Below are 23,638 nucleotides of genomic sequence, written 5' to 3'. Positions count from 1 at the left end.
TTTAAGGTTTTGTACTGAAGGCACAAGGTTCAGTATGATAACACATTAGGCAAGTAGCTCAATTTTCTTAAATTGCTATAAAAGCTTAGTTCTAGATAATGATTAAAACAATTAAAGCATTTATGGGTAAAACATTCTATTTAATTATTTCCTATTTTAAAAGTAATTAAAGATCATACTAAGAGAAGGAAGGACAATAAAAAATTATTAAAGTATTCAATAAATAGTGCATAAACGTACTACCTCCACTGCGTTCCCCCCACCCCTGGGGGCAGCAGCCCATCACAGACTATGTCCCACTTAGCAAGTCAAAATTTGTGCAGGTCTGCTGAACTCAATTTATTCCAGCAGTCTTGCCTCTTTCTATCCATGGACCCAGGAAATAAATAACTACTTTGGATTAAGTCTGTTTTTTGGGGGGTTGTGGTGGAAGAGGACACTGAAAAAAAAAATCTTCTTTTGTTTTGCTGCTATTCTCTACTGGGCATTTTTGGAATCAATAAACTATTAAAGCACACAAACGACAAAAGTTAAAACTGAAAAACTTTACAGCTATTTGTTCTGGGTCATAGAGGGAAAGAACATCAGGTGCCTCAATTATTTTAGGGAAGTTCTTCCTGACTGGTCTGTCAACCCCTTAATTGCAGAAGAAAACAGGGAAGGAAGGAGATGATAAAAAAAGAAAGGCTCAAAATGAAGCATTGCCTGAAAAATGCCACCAGTTAGTGCCAGGTTCACTTAATACATTAACTTACAGCTTGGGGAAGCCAAATCTGTCTACTGAGTTTTTTTCACTCTTGCATTCTGTTTCTTAAAGGGACATATGCAAAAGAGAGACATTTTTTAAAATAATTGTAGCCCTGAGAATTCTTTTCCTAGCTGTGAATCTGTTGCTTTCGCATATGAATTGTATTAACGGTGCATTCTTAAGTCTTTTGCAAATGTTCATTAGATCTTTTTTAAAAAAATAATTAAATCACCCCTATTTCCATTCATTTTGTTCCATGTTATTTCAGCTCCTAAGCAGTTAGGAACATGATCACTGAGCGAAATAACTGTGTCAAAAGCAATAATAATTCAAAAACAGCAGCAACCCGGTCATTAGAGAAAGCACACAATAAAAAAACACAGCTGCTCCAGTCATTGTGAATATCATTTCAGTAATACAACATCACCAATCTTTCTATAACTAATGTTGAATGAGTATGTCCTTATTCACAACACAACACAAACACAAAGATTTCAAGGCGATGTAAGTTTAAATCGCAACATGACATCATCTCCCTGATATAAGGGAACTATACAGATCATTATAAACCACTGAACTCTGTAACACTGTTATTTGAATTATTGATTACAATATCACTAACCTTTCCATAACTAACGTTGAATAAATAACACTCTTAAAAACACAAAAATCCCAAGCTAATTCAGCCATTAACTACACAGGTAACCATAAAGCATTGAGCTCTCTAAAATTCTGATACATGAAACTGCTTATGTTTAATCCTACGTAGCGTCTGCTCCGGTAATCTCACACTACTAACCAGAGCATACAAAACATTCGCCAGACCAATCCTTGAATACAGCTCAGCTGTCTATAACCCACACTGCATTTCGCACATAAACACTGTAGAAAATGTCCAGAGATACTTTACTAGAAGAGCCCTCCACCCCTCCACTCACAACAGAATACCCTACGCAACTAGACTTAGAATCCTAGATTTAGAAGGTTTAGAACTACGTCGCCTTAAACATGACCTAAGCATAGACCATAAAATCATCTGCTACAACGTCCTTCCTGTCAATGACTAATTCAGCTTCAACCACAACAACACACGAGCACACAACAGATACAAACTTAAAGTAAACTCGACTGCAGGAAATACGAGTTTGATAACCGAGTATTTGATGCATGGAACTCACTACCAGACTCTATAGTATCACCTAACCCCCAAAACCTTACCCTTAAACTATCCACTGTTGACCTTTCCCGATTCCTAAGAGGACAGTAAGGGGCATGCATAAGTGCACTAACGTGCCTTCCATCCTCTGTCCTAACGTTTCTCTTTAACCAGTATCATGTTTACAAATATTATTATATCTTTGTATATCACCAATACGTACTTAACAAAACAAACAAATAAATAAAATAAAAATAAATGTTAATTTGTTATCTAGATTGAAGTCTAGATCTGGTTCTATTGCTTGGAACTAGGCCGACATCTTTTTCCCCCTGAATAGCCTTTCTTAACTAAGACACTCCTTAATGTGTGGAGTTTGTGGAGAATTTAATTCCTGAATCTTTAACGCTGCTGAAAATGGCTGTGAATTATAGAAGACGAAGTTTATCTATCTGAGAATATCCAGGTTGGACCGGAGTTCCTTGGAGAACTTCACCATTTCCAAAAACAAGATGGCCGTTGTTATGTTCAAATGACTCATAGAAATGCTTAGAAGAACCATTTTGAACGGAACAACCTTCTCACTTCAGGGTTGTTGTTTTTTTTAAATTATTTTCCAGTGGGTAGGCTCCTGAGTAAAGAGCAGAATGAGTCACATCTGCATTTAAACAAGACCACAGATGAACGAAATGGCCACACCTAGAATTAAATCTCAACTTCACTTTTTCATGGCTTAACAGGGAGACAAACATGAAGGTTTTCTGCTTCACAAAGAAGCTCCTGTCTGTTTCCCCAGCTCCGGCTGCGGTTTGGGTAGATCCCAAAGCGCCCTGCCCCTGGGTGCTCTGAGACCCCTTTGTTGTAGAAATTTCACACCTCTCTGCCTCTCTCGTCATGCAGACATTTTCCCCACTCCTTGCTTTTTTTATGGCAACTTTTAGCTCTTCTGTGAGCCTCGAAAAGGCCTCACATTTATCAGGTTTTAGATGAAGTCACACCCTTCCCCAGCCATCCTTCACCCAGTCTTAAATCAAAGAGTAACAATTTGTACAAATTGTTCAGCAAAGCATATAATTTATACGTATTTAGTATTACTAGAAATATTTCTCTGGCCATTTCATGCCACCAGATGTTGTGGGTATCCCAACAGTGGAGGTTTTCAACAAGAGACTGGACCATCACTTGTCTGAGCAGTGGATTGGACTTGAACAGTGTTTCCCAACCTTGGCAACTTGGAGATATCTGGACTTCAACTCCCAGAATTCCCCAGCCAGCGAATGCTGGCTGGGGAATTCTGGGAGTTGAAGTCCAAATATCTCCAAGTTGCCAAGGTTGGGAAACACTGGACTAGAAGACCTCTAAGTCCCTTCCAACTCTGCTATTCTGTTATCCTCTGTGAAAATGTTTTTAGATGTTCTTCCATGGAAGTGTACAAGTAGAAAGCGGATTTCTGTGACGTCCAGGCATCAGGCTAGTTATGGCCTGCTTACAAGAGCCAGTAGGATTTCAGCTGTAATATCATATTTCTCTTAAGTGTCATTCCTAAAAATTGCCTGAGGACAACACTCGCTCTTAAAATGTCTGCTCTCCTGGAATTTCTCTCCTTGACTCAGCTCCTCTTATTCCTTTCACCTTTTTTTAATATTTATTTTTTTAAAACAACAAAATATGACAAACACAGACACACAATGTATATTCTGGAAGTCGAAGTCCACAAGTCTCCAAGTTGCCATGATTGGAGACCCCTGATCTAAAGAAGACACAATCCATCCATTTATGAAGAACAGGAGGAAATCTCAATGAGGCTCACTGGTGAAGGATTGCAAAAAAATTTATTACCACACTGTGGGCGTGGCTTATTTTGTGGGTGTGGCTTGCCGGCCATGAAGCCAGGTGGGAACTGCTTGACGATCATGTGATGGGGGTGGCTTAAAGGTCATGTGACTGACTTAAAGGTGGCCAACTTGATGTCACTCATGTAAAGGGTTATGGTTAGGGTGCCTGGCCTCTCCTTGCCTCAAAGAGATACAGTTTCCCTGTCGATTTACTACTACTATAAAACGTATCAGGAAAGACTCAACCTGTACAGTCTGGAGGACAAAACAAAAAGGGGGGACATGATCGAAACATTTAAATATGTTAAAGGGTTCAGGAGGGAAGTGTTTTTAATTGGAAAGTGAACACAAGAACAAGGGGACACAATCTGAAGTTAGTTGGGGGAAAGATCAAAAGCAACATGAGAAAATATTATTTTACTGAAAGAGTAGTAGATGCTTGGAACAAACTTCCAGCAGACATGGTTGGTAAATCCACAGTAACTGAATTTAAACATGCCTATGATAAACATATATACATCCTAAGATAAAATACAGAAAATAGTATAAGGGCAGACTAGATGGACCATGAGGTCTTTTTCTGCCATCAGTCTTCTATGTTTATATGTTTCTACTGAACATCCAAAATATACTATTTAATTGTATGTATATATGCCATATGTGTACATATATATTGCACACAGGCACACAAAAATATACATTATCTACTATATAAAGTGTATATACACACACGCGTGCGCGCACAGCTCTTCTAAAATTATACACATTCAACCTCATTTACTGTGATAGGAAAAACATACCTAGAGCCCAGAAGGGAAAAAAAGAAAAAAATTCAAAATTTTTCTACCGGTTCTACGTACCTGACCGTACCTGTAGGAGCCCATCACTGAGGCTCACTCTCATATATAGAGGTTGGTGTATGCATGCACAGTTGCTATGAATAGTTGTTGTTTTTTTAAAGCTGGATGATCCCCATTATAGAGTAAAAAAAAAGACCCCATCTATTTCATGGCTCAACAAAAAAGCTTCTATATATCTGCACTGTAAGTCTATTGAGGGAAGATGGGCAGAAACAGCTGCTCCCGCCCATTCCCCTTGTACACACAGATGGATGGAGGCTGGAGTAGTTCTAGTTATGCACACATAGGGTGAACTGTTCTGCTCCCCTCCAAGGAGAACAGGGTGTTTTTTTCAAAAGTAAATGCTATGATTTCCACTGTTGCATCTTGCTTGGGTTAATTTAATATGTAATGACTTGCTTGGTTTCTCACTCCACCTCAACACTGTCCCAGCCAGCCTGCCACCGTTCTCTCTTGCCCTCTTCAGAAAGAGAGTGATGTTTTTTAAAAATATATTTGTATTGATTTTTGTTGTTTACATCTTAATACTTTCAGGTGGGTTAACATCCTTATACAGTGGTACCTCTACTTACGAACTTAATTCGTTCCGTGACCAGGTTCTTAAGTAGAAAAGTTTGTAAGAAGAAGCAATTTTTCCCATAGGAATCAATGTAAAAGCAAATAATGTGTGCAATTGGGAAAACCACAGGGAGGCTGGAGGCTCTGTTTCCTCCCAGTAGATTCCTATAGAGGCCCCATGGAGGCGTCTCCCTGCCTTTTCCGGCCCTGTTTCCTCCAAGAAGATTCCTAGAGAGGCCCCATGGAGGCTTCTCCCTACCTTTTCTGGCCCTGTTTCCTCCTAGGAGATTCCTAGAGAGGGCCCACAGAGGCTTTTCCCTGCCTTTTGCGGCCCTGTTTCCTCCCAGAAGATTCCTAGAGAGGCCCCATGGAGGCTTCTCCCCACCTTTTCTGGCCCTGTTTCCTCCCAGGAGTTTACCAGAGAGGCCCCACGGAGGCTTCTCCCTGCCTTTTCCAGTTACAGTTTCAGAGGGTCGGGTTTGTAAGTGGAAAATGGTTCTTGAGAAGAGGCAAAAAAATCTTGAACACCCAGTTCTTATCTAGAAAAGTTCATAAGTAGAGGCGTTGTTAGGTAGAGGTACCACTGTATTTACATTGACATTGATATATTATTCATTTTTACATTTGTACATTGATGATATTCTATCTCTTATTGTTGATTTGTGTTTCTTTTTTGTGTCCAATTGTACCACTTCGTCCAAGTAGTATAGTAATCTGAATCTTTTTGATCGTTCGGTTCCATAGTTAAGTGGTCTATTTCTGCACATTCGTATATTTTTCCAATTAACTCCTTGCTGCTGGGGATCTGTGGATTTTTCCATTTTTTTGCATAAGCTATTCTTGCGGCCATTATAATGTGTAATATCAAATACTTAACATTTTTCTTATGAGTGATATTTTATATTAGGAACTTTTAAAGGGTCTTTTCTTTGCCCACCGTCACTCAGACCCTCATCACCTCCCGTCTTGATTATTGCAATGTGCCCTACACAGGGCTACCCTTGAAGAGTGTTCGGAGACTGCAGATGGTCCAGAATGCAGTCACACAAGCTGCCATGTGTGTACCTAGGTACACCCACATAACATCAACACTCCACACGCTGCACTGGCTGCCAATTGGTCTCCGGTCACAGTTCATGGTGTTGGTTATCACCTATAAAGCATGGTTTAGGATTAGATTTCTTGCTATGTGACCAGTCAATTTCCATTTCCATTCTTTTAGACTCTTGAAGATATTATATACTTTTGTTTGTTCTCTAATCCAGTGTTTCCCAACCTTGGCAACTTGAAGATATTTGGACTTCAACTCCCAGAATTCCCCAGCCAACATTCCCCATTTATATATGGGCCTAGAGGCAAAATGGAGCTGTGACGTTCCTTCAATATACCCAGGGTGATCCGACATAAAAAGCATATAGCCCCTCCTTGGTACAGAGCTGAAGGGATCAGGTCTGGTGGCCTAGAGGTTAATTCTCTGCCTTACAAGGCAGAAGCTGCTGGATCAAATCCCAGTAAGGGTGTGGCTAGCTGATGAGGCCAGAACAAGGCCGAAATGGTGCCATCCTAGTCTCCCTTAATTTTAAAATTTCAGCAAAAAACATGTGATATATAATAATACACAATGAAGGTTACAGAGGATATAGTAGAGAAGAAATATGAGGACAGGGGACGGAAGGCACTCTAGTGTGCTTATGCACGCCCCTTACTGACCTCTTAGGAATCTGGAGAGATCAACCGTGGATAGTCTAAGGATAAAATGTTGGGGGTGAGGGGATGATAGTACAGAGTCCAGTAATGAGTTCCACGCTTCGACAACCCAATTACTAAAGTCATATTTTTTACAGTCAAGTTTGGAGCGGTTAATATTAAGCTTGAATCTGTCGTGTGCTCTTGTGTTGTTGTGGTTGAAGCTGAAGTAGTCTTTGACAGGCAGGACATTGCAGCATATGATCTTGTGGGCAATACTTAGATCATGTTTAAGGTGTCGTAGTTCTAAGCTTTCAAGACCCAGGATTGTAAGTCTAGTTTCATAGGGAATTCTGTTTCAGGTAGAGGAGTGAAGGGCTCTTCTGGTGAAGTATCTTTGGACATTTTTGAGGGTGTTGATGATGATGACCAAATTGTGGGAAGAGGAAACTTTGCAACAGCCAAACACTCATCCCCAGTATAACTCCTGAAAAGAAAAAGAAGCACCAGGAGATGGCAGATTTGGAGAACTGGAAATGTCTTACTTAAAGCTGATGAACCTGCCTATTGTTCTCTAAAGTGAGATGAAGACGCCAAAGACGTTGGGAAAGTTGACTCCCGCTGCATACCAATGTGCCTCCTTGTGAAAAAATAAAGTCAGGGCTGTGCCAATATTATTTTTTTGTTTTAAGCCAAAGCACCAAGGAAACTTATACAAGGCTCCCCACGTCAACTGAGCAAACAATGGAGGCTGGGAGAGATGCAAATCACCTTGTTGCATTTGTCTGGCTCCACTTGAAATTCCGCTGGATTGGGAGGATATGAGCATGGGATAGGAATCAAGAAGGCTGGACTAATAGCAATCCCATTTTTTAAAATACAGAGTATAAATCGGGGAGAAGGTGCCACGAATTGAATGATGGTCCTATAAAAGTCCACGGGGGCTGTTACATAAAATCGAACATAAAAGTGCATCCAGTTGTTCTTGGCCCCAGTTTTCCGTCTCTGGCATAGCATCGTCTCAGCTTGGTGGGTGAGAATGGGAGAAACGATGGACCATTCCAATCTTCAAAAGTTTGCTTAAGTGAGCAGGTCTTGAATAATAAACCTCGGCAAGTGTCTACCCCTCTTGTGCCCGTGAACATTGGCATGGTTGTGGAGCAGAATTATTGCGTCTGTGATGAGCCAGATTTCTTAGGACTGGCCGTCCTGGGAAGTTAGGAATCAATTGGAAAAAAGCTAGTCAGAGCTCCCAGGAAGTCAGTTAAAATAGCAGACTAAATTCTAAATCTGGATTACACAATACTATCACACAATACTGGATAAGGGGGCACCCCCTAAAGCTCATAGGTAAGAAAGTGAGGATAAATAAAGGGAAATATTTCTTCACCCAGAGGGTCCTTGGTCTATGGAATTCACTTCCAGAAGAGGTCATGACAGCTGTCAGCCTGGATAGCTTCAAGGCAGGATTAGACAGATTCATGGATGCCAAGTATATCGGTGGTTATTTAAACGGATGTCCATGTACCTCCTCTATGTTGGTTGAGGCAGGCAGGGTTACCTTGGGTCCCATTTGTTGGGGGTCAAGGGAAAGGGAGGGTTTTGCCTTCTCTTTCTGCTCAAGATCCCCATGGACAATTAGTGGGCCACTGTGTGACACAGAATGCTGGACTCGAGGGGCTTTGGACCGATTCAGCATGGCTCTTCTTATGTTTGTTTGTTTGTTTGTTTGTTTGTTTGTTTGTTTGTTTGTTTAGTTAGTTAGTTAGTTAGTTAGTTAGTTAGTTAGTTAGTTAGTTAATTATTAGAGTTGAAAGAGATCTTGTAAGGTCATCAAGTCCAATTCCTCTTGAAAATGTCCAGAGTTGGGGAGTTCACAAAAAATAAACACTCAAAGAACACATCCTAGATCTGAATGAATGAAATATTCTCATTGAACACATTGTTCTATACGAAGTTGAATGTGCACAACAGCATCTGAAATTGATTGTCAATCAGTGTTGCTTCCTAAATGGACAATTTGATTTCACAGAAGTTTGATTTACTTGGAGTTATATTGGGTTGTTTGAGTGTTCCCTTTATTTTTTTGAGCAGTGTATTTACTTCTTTCTGGCAAAAAACATTCTATCTATTTGCATTATAATTATCTCACTAGGCAACATTATTACAATATTACTACAGACCATCCGCAACAAGCTACACATGTGCAAAGGTGCATTACATTTTATACATTTGTCCACCGATCGGGTTGTAGCACATTCTGTAGACTCATGGTGACTCAGCATTCTTTTCTTGTTACAGTTATTACCGTAATTATACTTCTTTTTCCTGGATTTGGAATATTAGATCGAATCTAATCCTGACAGAGTTAAATGAGATGATGCCCTACCAGAAGGTCCCGAATTAGGCTTTGAATCCTGAGGCAGGTGATGCCCGAACAAGACCATGGTGGAGCGGACACAAATGGGACAATCTGATCTACAGGAAGCTGGTAGAGAAGAATCCATTCATATTACTTTTCTTTCCTAGATGTGTAGAAAGAAGAGCTTCAGCAGGTTCGACTTGTCATTTAATTTTCTAGAGAAATAAGGAGCTGGAAGCCGGCCAGTTTGGCTTTTTCTTTCTCTATTGGCACAGACGATACAAAGTCTGAGGACTGTATTTCTTCTTATATCAGAGCTTTCCATTCCCTTAAAGCAGGGGCCAGTAACCTTAAAACACTCAAAGAGCCACAAAGGTCCTAGCCGGAAGCCCCCTGTTCAATTCTGGAGCCAACAGGAAGTCCAGTTCCCCCACCATAGAGTCTCTTCCTAGTGTGGCATCCTTTTTCCTCTACCAGTTCTAACCAAAAGCCCTAGCAATTGTGGCCCCATGGCAGTGATGGGCAGCTGCCCCCACTGGGGGGGGGGGATACAGTTGGGGTAGTAAGTTTATGCACTATTTATTGAATACTTAATAGTTTTTTATTGTCCTTCCTTCCCTAGTACCTTCGTATGGTCCTTAATTACTTTTAAAATAGGAAATAATTAAATAGTATGTTTTTACCCATAAACCCTTGAACCATTTTAATCATTATCTAGAACTGAACTTTTATAGTAATTCAAGAACATTGATCTACTTGCCTAATCTGTTCTTATACTGAACCTTGTGGGTTTCAGTACAAAACCTTAAAACGTTCCTCCTCAACCAATAATGCTGTCTATTATGTGTCCTTTTTGTGGCTATTCAAATAATGTGACTTCATCAACTGAAAAGGAGTCCAAGCACCTATTTGAAAACTTAGCTTGGCCGGCAAGCCACTCCCATCCAGTCACATGACCTTTAAGCCACCCCTGGTCACATGATTGTCAAGCCACTCCCACCTGGTCACATGGCCAATAAGCACTCCTACCTGGTCACATGACCATTGAGCCACACCCACAAAATAAACCACACCCACGATGTGGTAGTAAAAATTTTTGCAGCCCTTCACTGCGCCACCGGTGACAGGAAATGAGAGGGATGAGAGAGCCACATGCGGCTTCAGAGCCACGAGTTGCTGACCCCTGCCTTAAAGCAACGCTGGCCAAGTCAACTATTTCCAGCTAGGGAGTTGTATACTTATTGGGATTGAAATGGATTTTTCAAAGCCTTTGGGGAGTGGGGGAAACCTTCCATTTGGCTTATATTTATGTTCTAGTTTGTATTGCAAAGAGCACTCATCCCAAAACAACCTGGTAGTCTGTACAATCCCCTTAATCAGTCCTTAAGTACTTAGCTAGCAGCTGTGAAGGAACGTCACAGCCCTCCTTCTTCCACAAAGTGAAACACACACACTTTGCTCTGCTTTGGTTTCAAAGACATGAAAAATCAACAAACAAAGTCCGGAAACAGCAAGGCACGGTCCTGAAGAAACAACGATTAGATAATCTTCCACAACGGCCAAGCCAGCACGCTGCTATTTATATCAGCAGCTCTAATTACTGGAGCCTCACCCAAACACAGGTGGCCTCTCTTATCTCCTGTAATATTTCTTCAATTGGTCTCTTCTATGCATAATTCTGCGCATGCGTGGGTCTAACACTTTGTCATCCGAATCGACCGAAGATAATGGAGATTGGCTTCATGGGCTGTGTGCCAAGCCCCCCTCTTCCAAGTCACCTCCACCTTCTTCTTCGTCCGAGGAAACTGCACTACCTGACTCTGTCGGCAACAAAACAGGCCTATGACATGTTGATGTTTCCACTGCATCCACCTCCACATTCCTTGGGGCAGGAGCTGGGCCAGAGCCAACCACAACAGTTTTTAAGCATGTATTAGATAACAGATAAATATATAAACGTGGTTATGAACATATGAAATAGATATGAATAAAAGGGGACATGAGGACGGTGATGGTGGGCATGCTGGCGCACTTATGGTTGCCTCTTGCAATCCTCTTAGGAATGTGGTGACCTCAACAGTAGACAGTCTAGGGTTAAAGTTTGGGGAGTTTGGGGAAAAACCAGTCAGGTGGTGCATTCTAGACATTGACCACTCTGTTACTGAAGTCCAGTGTTGGTCTCCTACTGGTACGGTCAGGTAAACAGAACCAGTAGAAAAATTTTGATTTTTTTCTTTTTTCCTTTTTCCTTTCTGGGCTGTGGGTATGTTTTTTCTATCACAGTAAATGAGTTTAATGTGTATAATTTTAGAAGAGCTGTGCGTGTATACATATACAGATTATATAGTAGATTACATATACATATATACACACATATACATATATACACATACACATACACATATACATATACATATATATATATATGTCACTTTTTTTTTTGCTGAATTTGAAAATTAAGGGAGACTAGGATAGATCTATTTCGGCCTTATTTTGGCCTCATCAGCTAGCCATACCCACTGGGACTTGAACCTGCAACCTTTGCCTTGTAAGGCAGATAATTATCCTCTAGGCTACAGTATCCAATCCCTTCAGCTCTGCACCAGGGAAGGGTTAAATATTTTTGTGTCGAATCACCCTGGTATATTGAAGGAACATCACAGCTCCTTATTTGCCTCTCGGCCCAACCCAGGGCCATTTCCAAGGCAGTTAATTTTATTGATAGCTAACAATTCTATCTGTATGTGTCACATGTTTTTTTTGCTGAATTTGAAAATTAAGGGAGACAAATATATTTATATTTGTTTTTGTAGATTTTCACGGGTACAGATATGACGGTCTTGGCATATTTGGGTTTCTTCCCGTGTAGGATTCAGAAATTTCTGGCGACGTTTCGACGAGGTCTCACTCGTCATCTTCAGGCTGGTGCTTCTGTCCTTGTTCTAGGGCGAACACCCAGCCACCAGTATTTATAGAGGGCAGGCAGCTCAGGTCTTGCTGTGTTCGCCCTAGAGCAAGGACAGAAGCACCAGCCTGAAGATGACGAGTGGGACCCATAGTTCCCTCTAAGCTGAGCAGTGAGCAATCGCTCACTTAAAAATCACCATCAACTCAGAGTTTTCCAAACCTGCCCAGAAGCCGAGAGGGAAAGAGTGAGAGGGAAGGAGGAAGAGAGGAAGAGAGAGAAACAGATAGAAAAAAAGAGAGGAAGGAAAAGAGAAAGAAAAAGAATGGGAGTAAGGAAGAGAGAAAGAAAATCAAAATCTAGTTTGAAACTAGCTCAACTATTTAAGTGGCATTTTGATATTGATAGAGTTGCCCTATTATGAGCTCACTGTTATAGACACACAGTACAGTATTTTATTTTGAAATTCTCTGAGGCAAAACAGGGTGGGTTTTTAATTTGTTTGTTTGTTTGTTTATTTATTTATTATTTCTGTGCCGCCCAGTCCCGAAGGGACTGCCGCTCAGACACTATACTTTTCCGACACTATACTTTTATACTTTACAAAAGTATCATCAACATATCTCAGCATATCTTTGTAATTTGGCCACATGGAAGGGAAAAACTAGACAATTTCCTCACACATCTCAACAGCCTACACCCCAAAATACAATTTACTATGGAAACAGAAGTCAATGATCAACTTTCCTTTCTAGATGTACTAATCTATAAAAAACCCAATGGCACCCTAGGACACACCATCTACCAAAAGAAAACCCATACCAACCGTTATCTAAATGCACACTCCCACCACCACCCCGCACAAATCACCTCAGTAGCCAAAACTCTCATCACCAGAACCAAACGCCTAGCTGACCAGAAGCACTTAAAAACTGAATTGAACAAACTCAAAGATGTATTAATTTCTAATTGATTCGAAAAGAAAACAATCACAAACCTAATAAAAAAAGAGACACCCCCCAAAAATCAAGATCAAGAACAGGACAATGGTACCACCCTTCTCCCTTACATCAAAGGCACCACAGACAAAATTAGTAAAATCCTGCACAAACATAATATTAAAACTTCATTTGTCACTAACCAAAAAATATCAAACATCCTAAGGAACCCAAAAGATAAAATCTGACTAGAACACCAAGGAATCTATGAAATCCCTTGCAAAACATGTGCAGCCACATACATTGGACAAACCAATCGAAGAGTGAGCCAACGCATTGCAGAACATGAGAATGCAGTTAAAAAAGAAGAAAAGACTTCCTCCCTTGTCCAGCAAATTAAAAAAACAGGGCACGAAATTGACTTTGAAAAAACTAAATTACTTTCCAAAACAGAAAATTTATACAGAAGAATTACCAGAGAAGCTAGAGATTGAGAAACGCCCCTATGCATAAATAAAAGGGATGATACGTCCCGCCTACCAGAGATTTGGAAACCAGCCTTAAACAAAAAAACATATCAGAATAATCACCATATCAATCTTCCAAGTAAGTGTGATTCCACCAACCAATCAAATCACTAAAACATAGTCACCCAATCTATTTGCTACATTCAAACCAAATCTCCACCCCCAACACTATATATAAGGAAGAAATGGCAGTTACAAACATTTCATATTTACAGCAACACGAAGCTTAAAACTTCAGCCTGATGATGGTGAATGTGATTTCACCGAAACGTCGCATAGACATGCAAAATATTACACGGGGCAAAATCCGAACTCAGAACAATCTACATACATATACCCATGAAAATCTACGAAAACAAATATATATGTTTTTTTCACGGGTACAGGTATGACGGTCTTGGTATATTCATGTTTCTTCCCGTGTAGGATTTGGAAATTTCTGGCGACATTTCGACGAGGTCCCACTCGTCATCTTCAGGCTGGTGTTTCTGTCCTTGTTCTAAGGCGAACACTATATAATTAAATAGTATATTTTGGATGTTCACTAATAGTAAATAGGGAAATTGTATCTCTCTGAGGTGAGGAGAGGCCAGGCACCCTAACCCAAACCCTTGATGTGAGTGATGTCAAATTGGCCACCTTTAAGCCTATTCATATGACCTTTAAACCAGCCCCCCAGTCACATGATCATCAAGCCACTCCCACCTGGCCCATGGCTGGCAAGCCACACCCACAAAATAAGCCACACCCACAGTGTGGTAGTAAAATTTTTTGCAGCCCTTCACTGCTGAAGTCGTATTTCCTGCAATCACATTTGGAGCAGTTCACCATGAATTTTTTCTGCTGAGCTTTGCAGGTCTGATCTAGGAGCCTTCCAGGGATGATGCAAATGAATCTGGGACTAATTTTTGCTGTTTCATTTTAGAAATAACAATGGAAAGATGCCTTCTGTGCTCAAAACACTCCCTGGAGCCCTGCCAGAGTGAACAAAGCCTCTCAGCATCTCCCCCATCTCAGTGACACTGAGAAGACAACCAGCTAAGGCCCTTTCAGCAATTCAATGTCATTTCATTGGCAACACATTGTCACTGTCCACCAAGGTGGCACAGTGGGTAGAGTGCAGTAATGCAGGCCACTAAAGCTGACTGCTAGATATGCAGGTCAGCGGTTCAAATCTCACCACCGGTTAAAGGTTGACTCAGCCTTCCATCCTTCCGAGGTGGGTCAAATGAGGACCCGGATTGTGGGGGCAATAGGCTGGCTCTGTTTAAAAAGGGCTATTGCTAACATGTTGTAAGCCACCTTGAGTCTAAGGAGAAGGGCAGCATAAAAAATAAACAAATAAACAAACGAATAAATGAATAAACGAATAAACGAATAAGCAAATAAGCAAATAAGCAAATAAGCAAATAAGCAAATAAGCAAATAAGCAAATAAGCAAATAAGCAAATAAGCAAATAAGCAAATAAGCAAATAAGCAAATAAGCAAATAAACAAATAACAAATAAGAAACAAACAAACAAACAAACAAACAAACAAATAAATAAATAAAAGCTACAGAGGAGTTAGCCATCATTGGCGTGTAGCCATGAGAAATGAATACCAAAATCTGCAGCGGTGAGATGCCAAAATTTTTACTGCCGGACTGTGGCCGTGGCTTATTTTGTGGGTGTGGCTTCATGGTCATTTGACCGGGTAGGAGTGGCTTGCCGGCCATGTGACCAGGTGGGAGTGACTTGATGATCATGTAACAGGAGGTGGATTTAAGGTCATGTGACTGGGTGGGGAGTGGCTTAGTTCACATTTTTCTTCATTTGCAATGATTCATGAAGCTTTGTAATCAAGGACGCTCTTTCTTCATATTAGCCAATTCATCCAGAACTACAGGTTTGTTTCAGCCCTGCCACAGCCACGTCAGTGGAACAAGCTCTCAAATATGCCCCACACTTTGATCTAATCTGTCAAATGAATAGTTTAGGATCGAGTCTGCGGAGAGGGGCGGCATACAAATCTAAATAATAATAATAATAATAATAATAATAATAATAATAATAATAATAATAATAAATAAATGTTTTCCATGTTCCTTAGCCTTCTTTATGCAACCTGAAATCATTGTATTCAAAATTTTTCTCTAAAGAATCAAACCATGTGAAACCCTTTACAAAACTTTTTTTAAAAAAAATGTATGCTGGATACTTTTAAAAAGAGCTCCGTTTTTTCTACCCTGATTGGGGGGAGCAGCCCACCTCTAAAAATCTGGTTAGGCTGAACATAACCTGGGAAAAAAAACCCTACAGCACAAAAAGCTTGCAAATTTGCACAGTGCCTCACATGTTTACAATTGATCTGAGCGGTTTACAGAATCAGTCTCTTGCCCCCAACAATCTGGCTCCTCATTTTACCCACATCGAAAGTATGGAAGGCGGAGTCAACCTTGAGCCGGTGATGAGATTTGAACTGCTGAACTACAGCTAGCAGTTAGCTGAAGGAGCCTGCAGTGCTGCACTCTAACCACTGCGCCACCCTGGCTCCTAGACAAAATGCTTCTTTTTCTGATCTCTTAGGAAGCTTTATAATTAAATTGGACTAATTAAACAAAATCGAGGCAGCATGTTGCAGCGTTTAGGAGGTTGGACTTGGAAAATAGAGAGTCTGGTTCAAATCTACCCTCAGCCATCAAAGCTGAGGTTAATTTTGAATCTGTAATTTCAGCTCAATGGAAATCGCTTTGAAGAAAAGGTCTGAGTTCAAAACAGACCATTTCCACTTCTGTTTTGGGTCCAGGGCAGTGTTCCCTCTAATTTTTTTGGGGGGTGGGTGGAAAAGTATAGTGTCTGAGCGGCAGTCCCTTCGGGACTGGGCGGCACAGAAATAATAAACAAACAAACAAACAAACAAACAAACAAACAAACAAATAAAAAACCCACCCTGTTTTGCCTCAGAGAAGTTCAAAATAAAATACTGTACTGTGTGTCTATAACAGAGCTCATAATAGGGCAACTCTATCAATATCAAAATGCCACTTAAATAGTTGAGCTAGTTTCAAACTAGATTTTGATTTTCTTCCTCTCTTCCTTACTCCCATTCTTTTTCTTTCTCTTTTCCTTCCTCTCTTTTTTCTATCTGTTTCTCTCTCTTCCTCTCTCTCTCCTTCCCTCTCACTCTTTCCCTCTCGGCTTCTGGGCAGGTTTGGAAAACTCTGAATTGATGATGATTTTTAAGTGAGCGATTGCTCACTGCTCAGCTTAGAGGGAACTATGGTCCAGGGTATTTCAACTGGGGGGGAGAGCGGGGGCAAGTCATCACCTACCATGCTGGAACAGAAAATAATGGCCTCTTCCAATATCAGAAATTGGAATTGGAATGGGATGCAAGGTTAAAGGCTTTGTGAATTTTTAATAGGTGCAAAGAAAAATACGAAGGAAGATTCCCTAAAGTATAAGCAGGAGATAAGGCTTAACAGATGGACTTTTATTTAAAATGGAGATGCACAACTTGAAATGAAGGACATACTGAGCCTTGTGTGGAATACTAATAAGAGAAGTCAAATTGGGACCAAAAAAAGGTTAAACATCAATTCATTCAAATTGACAAAATCAAGTGTCCAACTCTAAATGTGGCAGTTCCTGGCTGACTTTGAGCTTGGGAGCTAAGCAGGGCTGTGCTTGGACAATCTTTGGATGGGAGATGGAAAGGGCAAACAATTTCTGTATTTTTTTTTTGCTCAAGTAAATGGCATGGATGGATCCAGGCTTTGAAGTCATCCGATTCAAGAGCATTTCTTTACTTTCATATGTGGTGTTGTGGTTAAAATCCCGGTCTAAGAAAGCAGGAGACTGTGAGTTCTAGTCTCACTGCAGGCACAAAGCCATCTGGATGAGCTTGGGCCAGCCACTTTCTCTCAATCCTTGAAGGGAAGCAATGGCAAAGCACTCCTGAAAAACCTCGTCAAGAAAACTTCAAGGACTGGTGAAGGCAGTTGCCAGGAGCCAGCACCCACACATCCACACTCACATCCACACATGTTCAACAACAATGTGAGCAACCTCCCCACTCCCAATTTTAAGCATCCCAATACAGCAGCAACTTGTAGAAGTGTGTTAGATCGGGGATCTCCAACCTTGGGAACTTTAAGCCTGAAGGACTTGAACTCCCAGAATTCTATAGCCAGCAAAGCTGGGTGAGACAGCAGAATTGAGGAGAAGCAGCTAGAGAAATTAGTGAAATACGAAGATCTAAAAATTGAGCTGCAATGACTCTGGCATAAGCCAGTGAAAGTGGTCCCAGTGGTACTTGGCACACTGGGCGCAGTGCCAAAAGATCTCAGCGGACATTTGAAGACCATCGGAATTGACAAACTCTCCATCTGTCAATTGCAAAAGGCCGCTTTACTAGGATCGGCAAACATAATTCGCCGCTACATCACGCAGTCCTAGGTGCTTGGTGATGAAATATGAAATCCAGCACAGTGATCTCGTTTGCTGTGTTGTATTGACATAATAATAATAATAATAATAATAATAATAATAATAATAATAATAATAATAATAATAAATAAATAAGTTCCATATAACCTATAACCCTAAAATGGACAGAAAATACATTATCATTATGTTTAGAAATGATTTAAATAACCAAATAAGAGTTGGAAGGAACCTTGTAGGTCATCTAATCCAAACCCCTGTCTAAGCAGGAGACCCTACACCAGTGATGGAGAACCTATGGCTCAGGTGCCACAGGTGCCATGCGGAGCCATATCTGCTGACACGTGAGCTGTTGCCCTAGCTCAGCCCCAACGTGCATGTGTGTGCCGACCATCTGACTTTTATCTCACATAGAGGCTCTGGGAGGGTGTTTTTGGCTTCCAGAGAGCCTCCAGGAGGATGGGGGAGGGCGTTTTTACCCATCCCTGGCTCTAGGGAAGCCTTTGGAGCCTGGGGAGGGCAAAACACAAGTGTATTGGGCCCACCAGAAGTTGGGAAACAGGCTGTTTCTGGCCACCAGAGGGCCTCTGGGGGTGGGGGAAGCTGTTTCCCCCTCCCCAGGCATTGAATTATGGGTATGAGCTCTTGCAGATGTGCGATAATGCTCCCGCACACTCTTTCAGCACCCAAAGAAAAAAAGGTTCGCTGTCACTGCCCTACACCATTTCTGACAGACGGCAGTCCAATCTCTTCTTGAAAGCAACCACAACTTCTAAAGGCAGATTCTGTTCCATTGGTTGGTGGTCCTCACTGTCAGAAAGTTCCTCCTTATTTCCAAGTTGAATCTCTCCTTGACCAGTTTCCATCCAACTTGGACGTCCTCCTTGATCCACAGCTAACATTGGAACATCATCTTTCGGCTGTGGCAAGGAGGGCGTTTGCCCAGGCTTGCCTGGTGCATCCGTTCTCTACATGGGGCTACCTTTGAAAAGTGTTCGGAAACTTCGGATCGTGCAGAATGCTGCCGCGAGAGCTATCGTGGGGCTTCCCAGATTCGCCCATGTTTCTACAACACTCCGTGGTCTGCACTGGCTGCCGATCAGTTTCTGGTCACAATTCAAAGTGTTGGTAATGACCTTTAAAGCCCTACATGGCATTGTACCAGAATACCTCCGGAACTGCCTTCTACCGCACGAATCCCAGTGGCCGATAAGGTCCCACAGAGTTGACCTTCTCCGGGTCCCGTTGACCAAACAATGTCATTTGGTGGGCCCCAGGGGAAGAGCCTTCTCTGTGGTGGCCCCAGCCCTCTGGAACCAACTCCCCCCAGAGATTAGAACGCCCCCCACCCTCCTTGTCTTTCCCAAGTTACTCAAGACCCACCTGTATCACCAGGCATGGGGGAACTAAGACATCTCCCCCAGGCTTTTTATATTTCATGTTTGGTATGTATGTGCTGTATGGTTTTTAATTGTTGGGGTTTTTATATATTTTGGATTATTAGATTTGACCCATTATTGCACTGTTTCTTATTACTGTTGTGAGCCGCCCCGAGTCTTCGGAGAGGGGCGGCATACAAATCTAATAAATTATTATTATTATTATTATTATTATTATTATTATTATTATTATACAAATCTAATTAATAAATAAAAATAAATAAAGTCTCTATAACATTTGTTTGAGACTTGCACTGTGTACGAACTACAGTGGTCTTTTCATGAGAAGGATGCACATTTTGAACATCTACTGAACTGAAATGCGATTATGCTATAGGTGTACCCCTTGTTATTATTGCTTTATTCATATAAATTGCTGATTTCTATGAAGGTGTGCACTGTGGGTGGTTTGGGCTACTTCTAAAAACTTTTTCTGACACTGGCCAACATGTCTCATCTTTAAACTACTATGGTCAATGAGGATAGATTTATTCCCGGAGAAAAGCAATCTCTTTAATGGTAGTGGGGGGAAATGATTACATTAATATTTTTTTAAAAGTTTAAAGAACGCACAAGGAACCAGGCTAATAGAATAAAGGGACAAAAATCATGCATGTTCCCTGTTCTTTCTTTTCTCTCTCTCTCCCCCCTCTTTTTAAATGTATGTGGTCACATTTTTCTCTTTGGGCAAAGCATAGTTCTAATTGGTTAAGGCTAAAGTTTAGGGGTTTGGCATCAGGCAAAAAATACAAGCATTCAGGATTAATGAAGGGTTTGAAAAACGCCGATTCCATGAAGAAATGACACATTCTCTTCTAAAACGAAACCACATTGAGAGGGGGAAAAAAGAGTTCTGTGCATTCATTCAAAAAGAAAGTAGGTCTTTAGCCATTCTAAGCTGATCTTTTTATTTTTAAAAAAATCCTAGTCACTCTAGACCTTGTAAGAAGTCACCGGGGACTTAAGATCAACGTTTCACAGCCAGAAACTTTTTTTTTTTTAAAAAAGCAGGATCTAAGGCCACTGTTCTCCCCCAGTTCTTAATGCTTTCATTCATCATTTGTATATGGTTTTTTTTTTACATTTGCCAAATATCCCAACTTTCCAGACAGCTACAGCTGGAAGTAAGATCAAAGTATGACATTCTAAGAACAAACCTCCAAATATTACGGGTTCGTAGCATAAGGGATAATAGAACTCTTGGTTTGCAGATGTAAACCTATAATTTTGCAATTTTTAATACCGAGACTCAGTCTCTGAGCAATGAATAGCCAAGAAAAATGGAAGAACAACCAAGCACTTTGACACTGAATTGGGAAGATTATTTAGATATAGAATAACAGAGTTGGAAGGGACCTTGGAGGTCTTAGAGTCCAACCCCCTGCTTAGGCAGGATACCCTACACTACTTCAGAGAGATGGTTATCCAACATCTTCTTAAAGACTTACAGTGTTGGAGCACTCACAACTTCTGGAGGCAGGCTGTTCCACTGAAACCCTCATTTGTTAATACCGTCTTGCCTTAGGTGATTGTACATTGCTGCTTATATTCACACAAACTCCTTGACCTAGCTGGTGGATAAACCCACCTTTTATGTTTCAACAACTTAATAAACTATAAATGAAAAAAGTGGTTGACAAAACAAATTAAACCAAAAGTGCATAGAAAATTAACGTTACTAAATCTCAATACCTTGTCCTAGTTCAGCTCCACAGTTTATAGCTGACCTGAATAATCTTGTTAAGCCAAAATCGTTACCATTTCTTAGTACCTCCATAGGGTTGTTGCAATAAAAGAAAAGGGGGGGGAATCTATTTGGGCATTTGTGACCCTTTAAGCCAAATACCGGTAGTTGTGTAATTAATAAGCTTAGTCATTAGTGCAACTTTGACCGCTTAGCTCATGAATAATTCAAGTAGCTGTAATACTGACGAAGCCATCTTTTAAAAAAAATGCAGATGTGCCTGCATCGAAATTGCATCTTTGGAAACTTGTTAATTTCTTTACTCCCCTAATCTTCTCTCCAGAGATCTAGTTCGAAACCATCCCTTGCATTTAGCCATGTTCCTTGCTCCGTCTCGGCTTCCCCACTTTGCAAACCTACATTACACTAAGCTGTAATGTTGGATGGTCTGTGAACCAAACTGCTGTGTTTGTAAACCAGGGTTTCATGCATTGTGTGAAGCCAATGAATTTGTTATGCAGCAAATTGCAGTTAAAGCCATGAGTTCTTAGTGTGATCCTAGTCTAAATGTAGATTATATTTGGGAAAAGACCCATGTATGGTGCTTCTGTAAATTGGCTACAAGCCAAGTAGATTAACAGAGCAGGAGAAATCGTGATATGATATTGGCTACATGCCAAGTAGATTAACAGAGCAAATCGTGATATGATGATGATAATAATAATAATAATAATAATAATAATAATAATAATGATGATGATGATGATGGTTGAGGCCGCCTCTATGCTGATTCAGGCAGGCAAAATTCCCTTGGGTACCATTTTTGGTGGTCAAGGGAAAGGGAGGGTTCTGCCTTCTCTTTCTGCTCAAGATCCCCATGGACAATTGGTGGGCCACTGTATGACACAGAATACTTGACTCGATGGGCTTTGGCTCAATTCAGCACAGTTCTTCTAATCATCATCATCATCATCATCAACAACAACAACTGCAGTAACCAGCATAACTTTCTAGTAGATTGGTCCTAGACCTGGACCAGATCAGTTTGCTGCTAAAGACCCCCACGCCCATGCTCTCTTAGCTCAATTTAGTAGAACTTCACTTCTAACCAGGGGTGGGCTACTGCCCAGACGGGGGATGGGACGGGACGCAGTGGGGTAGCGAAAATGGAGCTCCACCCAAGAGCACCCAATTTGCACTGAAAGATGTTGAAGGAAATGCAGGGCGTCCTGCACAAGCCATGCCCACAGTGTGGTAGTAAAAATTTTGGTAGCCCTTCACTGCTTCTAACCCATCCCTCATCAAGCAATATCACTGAATTCTCCATTACTTCCTATCTACACTCCCACTACTCAAAACAAAACCAAAGAAAGAAGTTGGATGTAAGTTTTGTTCCTTTCCTTGGTTGCCAGGCAACATTAAGCATCCATCTACCCAACCATCCACCACGAACAAACTTTTTCTGTTGCGGCAGCCAAATGCTCATGGCTGCCATATATATATATATACATATGTATGTGTGTGTGTGTGAAACAATTATAGGATGGCAATTTGTATAAACATAACTTTAGAAAAGTAATGATAAAAAGTAATGATAAAAGACAATAGGACAGTAGGACAGGGACGGTAGGCACAATGGTGCGCTTATGCACGCCCCTTAAATTGGAACAATTTAATTGCTTATGCACGCCATTTAATTGGAACAATTGACAATTAGAATAATTCCTCCTCCCCCCTTCAAGGTATACATTAAAATATATTCTGCATGGTTAGATGGAGGAGGACAGGTTTTCCTCTGTTTAATCTAGCATCCTTAAAAAAATAAAAAAAAGTGGAGCAATTTTACCAGATAAGCAAAAACATGACCTGAAGACATTATCTCCTGCTGTATGAACCCAAAGATGTCTAGCAGAGAAAAAAAATGATTCCCCCAAATTCCCCCAGTCCCTACAAAAGCTCTTATCAAGTACACACCTTAAAATGTAAAAGCAGAAAGAACGGGCGACAGCTTACCTTTCTCAAATCAGTGCTTCAAGAAGTTAAGTCCCATGCGCCCCCAACTGAAGGCTAGCAGTCTCGTAGCTGTGTCAGGGAGGGAGTTCAGGAAGGCAGGACAACTTCTTGCAAGCCCTGCTAAGTCTTCTTCGCAGCCTCCAGATGTCCTTGCTTTTCTTGGGGGTCACCTTGTTCTTGATTTATCCCCCTACGCCCTCCCACCCCCAAAAAAAACCTTCCCCAAAGTTCCTGGCACTGGTGTATCAAATGTTCAGTTGAAAAGCAGCAAATAATAATAATAATAATAAACAGCAGCAGGGTTAATATTGGAATGAAAATCTAAATGAATGAAGAGAGAAAGCAGAGAAGTAACAGTTCCACGCTGAGCTGCAACCGGCTGCAGAGAGAGTTTGTTGACTCCTCCTGTTCTTCTTTAGATACCTCTTGCTGTACTTGGGGGATTACTAAGGGGACTGAACCGTCCTATGAAACTTTGAGTCAGGTAGGCAAAGGTCCAG

General features: G+C 40.9%; 1 protein-coding gene across 2 annotated transcripts in view; it reads right to left on the bottom strand.

Annotated features, from left to right (window-relative positions):
- ACAN (aggrecan) overlaps positions 1 to 23,263 on the bottom strand; it is a 92,307-nt gene extending 69,044 nt beyond the window's left edge. For both annotated transcript variants that reach the window (XM_070762966.1, XM_070762968.1), the window contains exon 1: positions 23,139 to 23,263. The gene's annotated coding sequence lies outside the window, so the exon portion shown is untranslated. The remainder of the gene's footprint in view (positions 1 to 23,138) is intronic.
- Between the last annotated feature and the right edge of the window lie 375 nt (positions 23,264 to 23,638).

The sequence above is a fragment of the Erythrolamprus reginae genome, chromosome 10 (assembly GCF_031021105.1).
Source record: "Erythrolamprus reginae isolate rEryReg1 chromosome 10, rEryReg1.hap1, whole genome shotgun sequence".
Taxonomy (NCBI): domain Eukaryota; kingdom Metazoa; phylum Chordata; class Lepidosauria; order Squamata; family Dipsadidae; genus Erythrolamprus; species Erythrolamprus reginae.
This window is presented reverse-complemented; position numbering and strand designations above follow the sequence as displayed.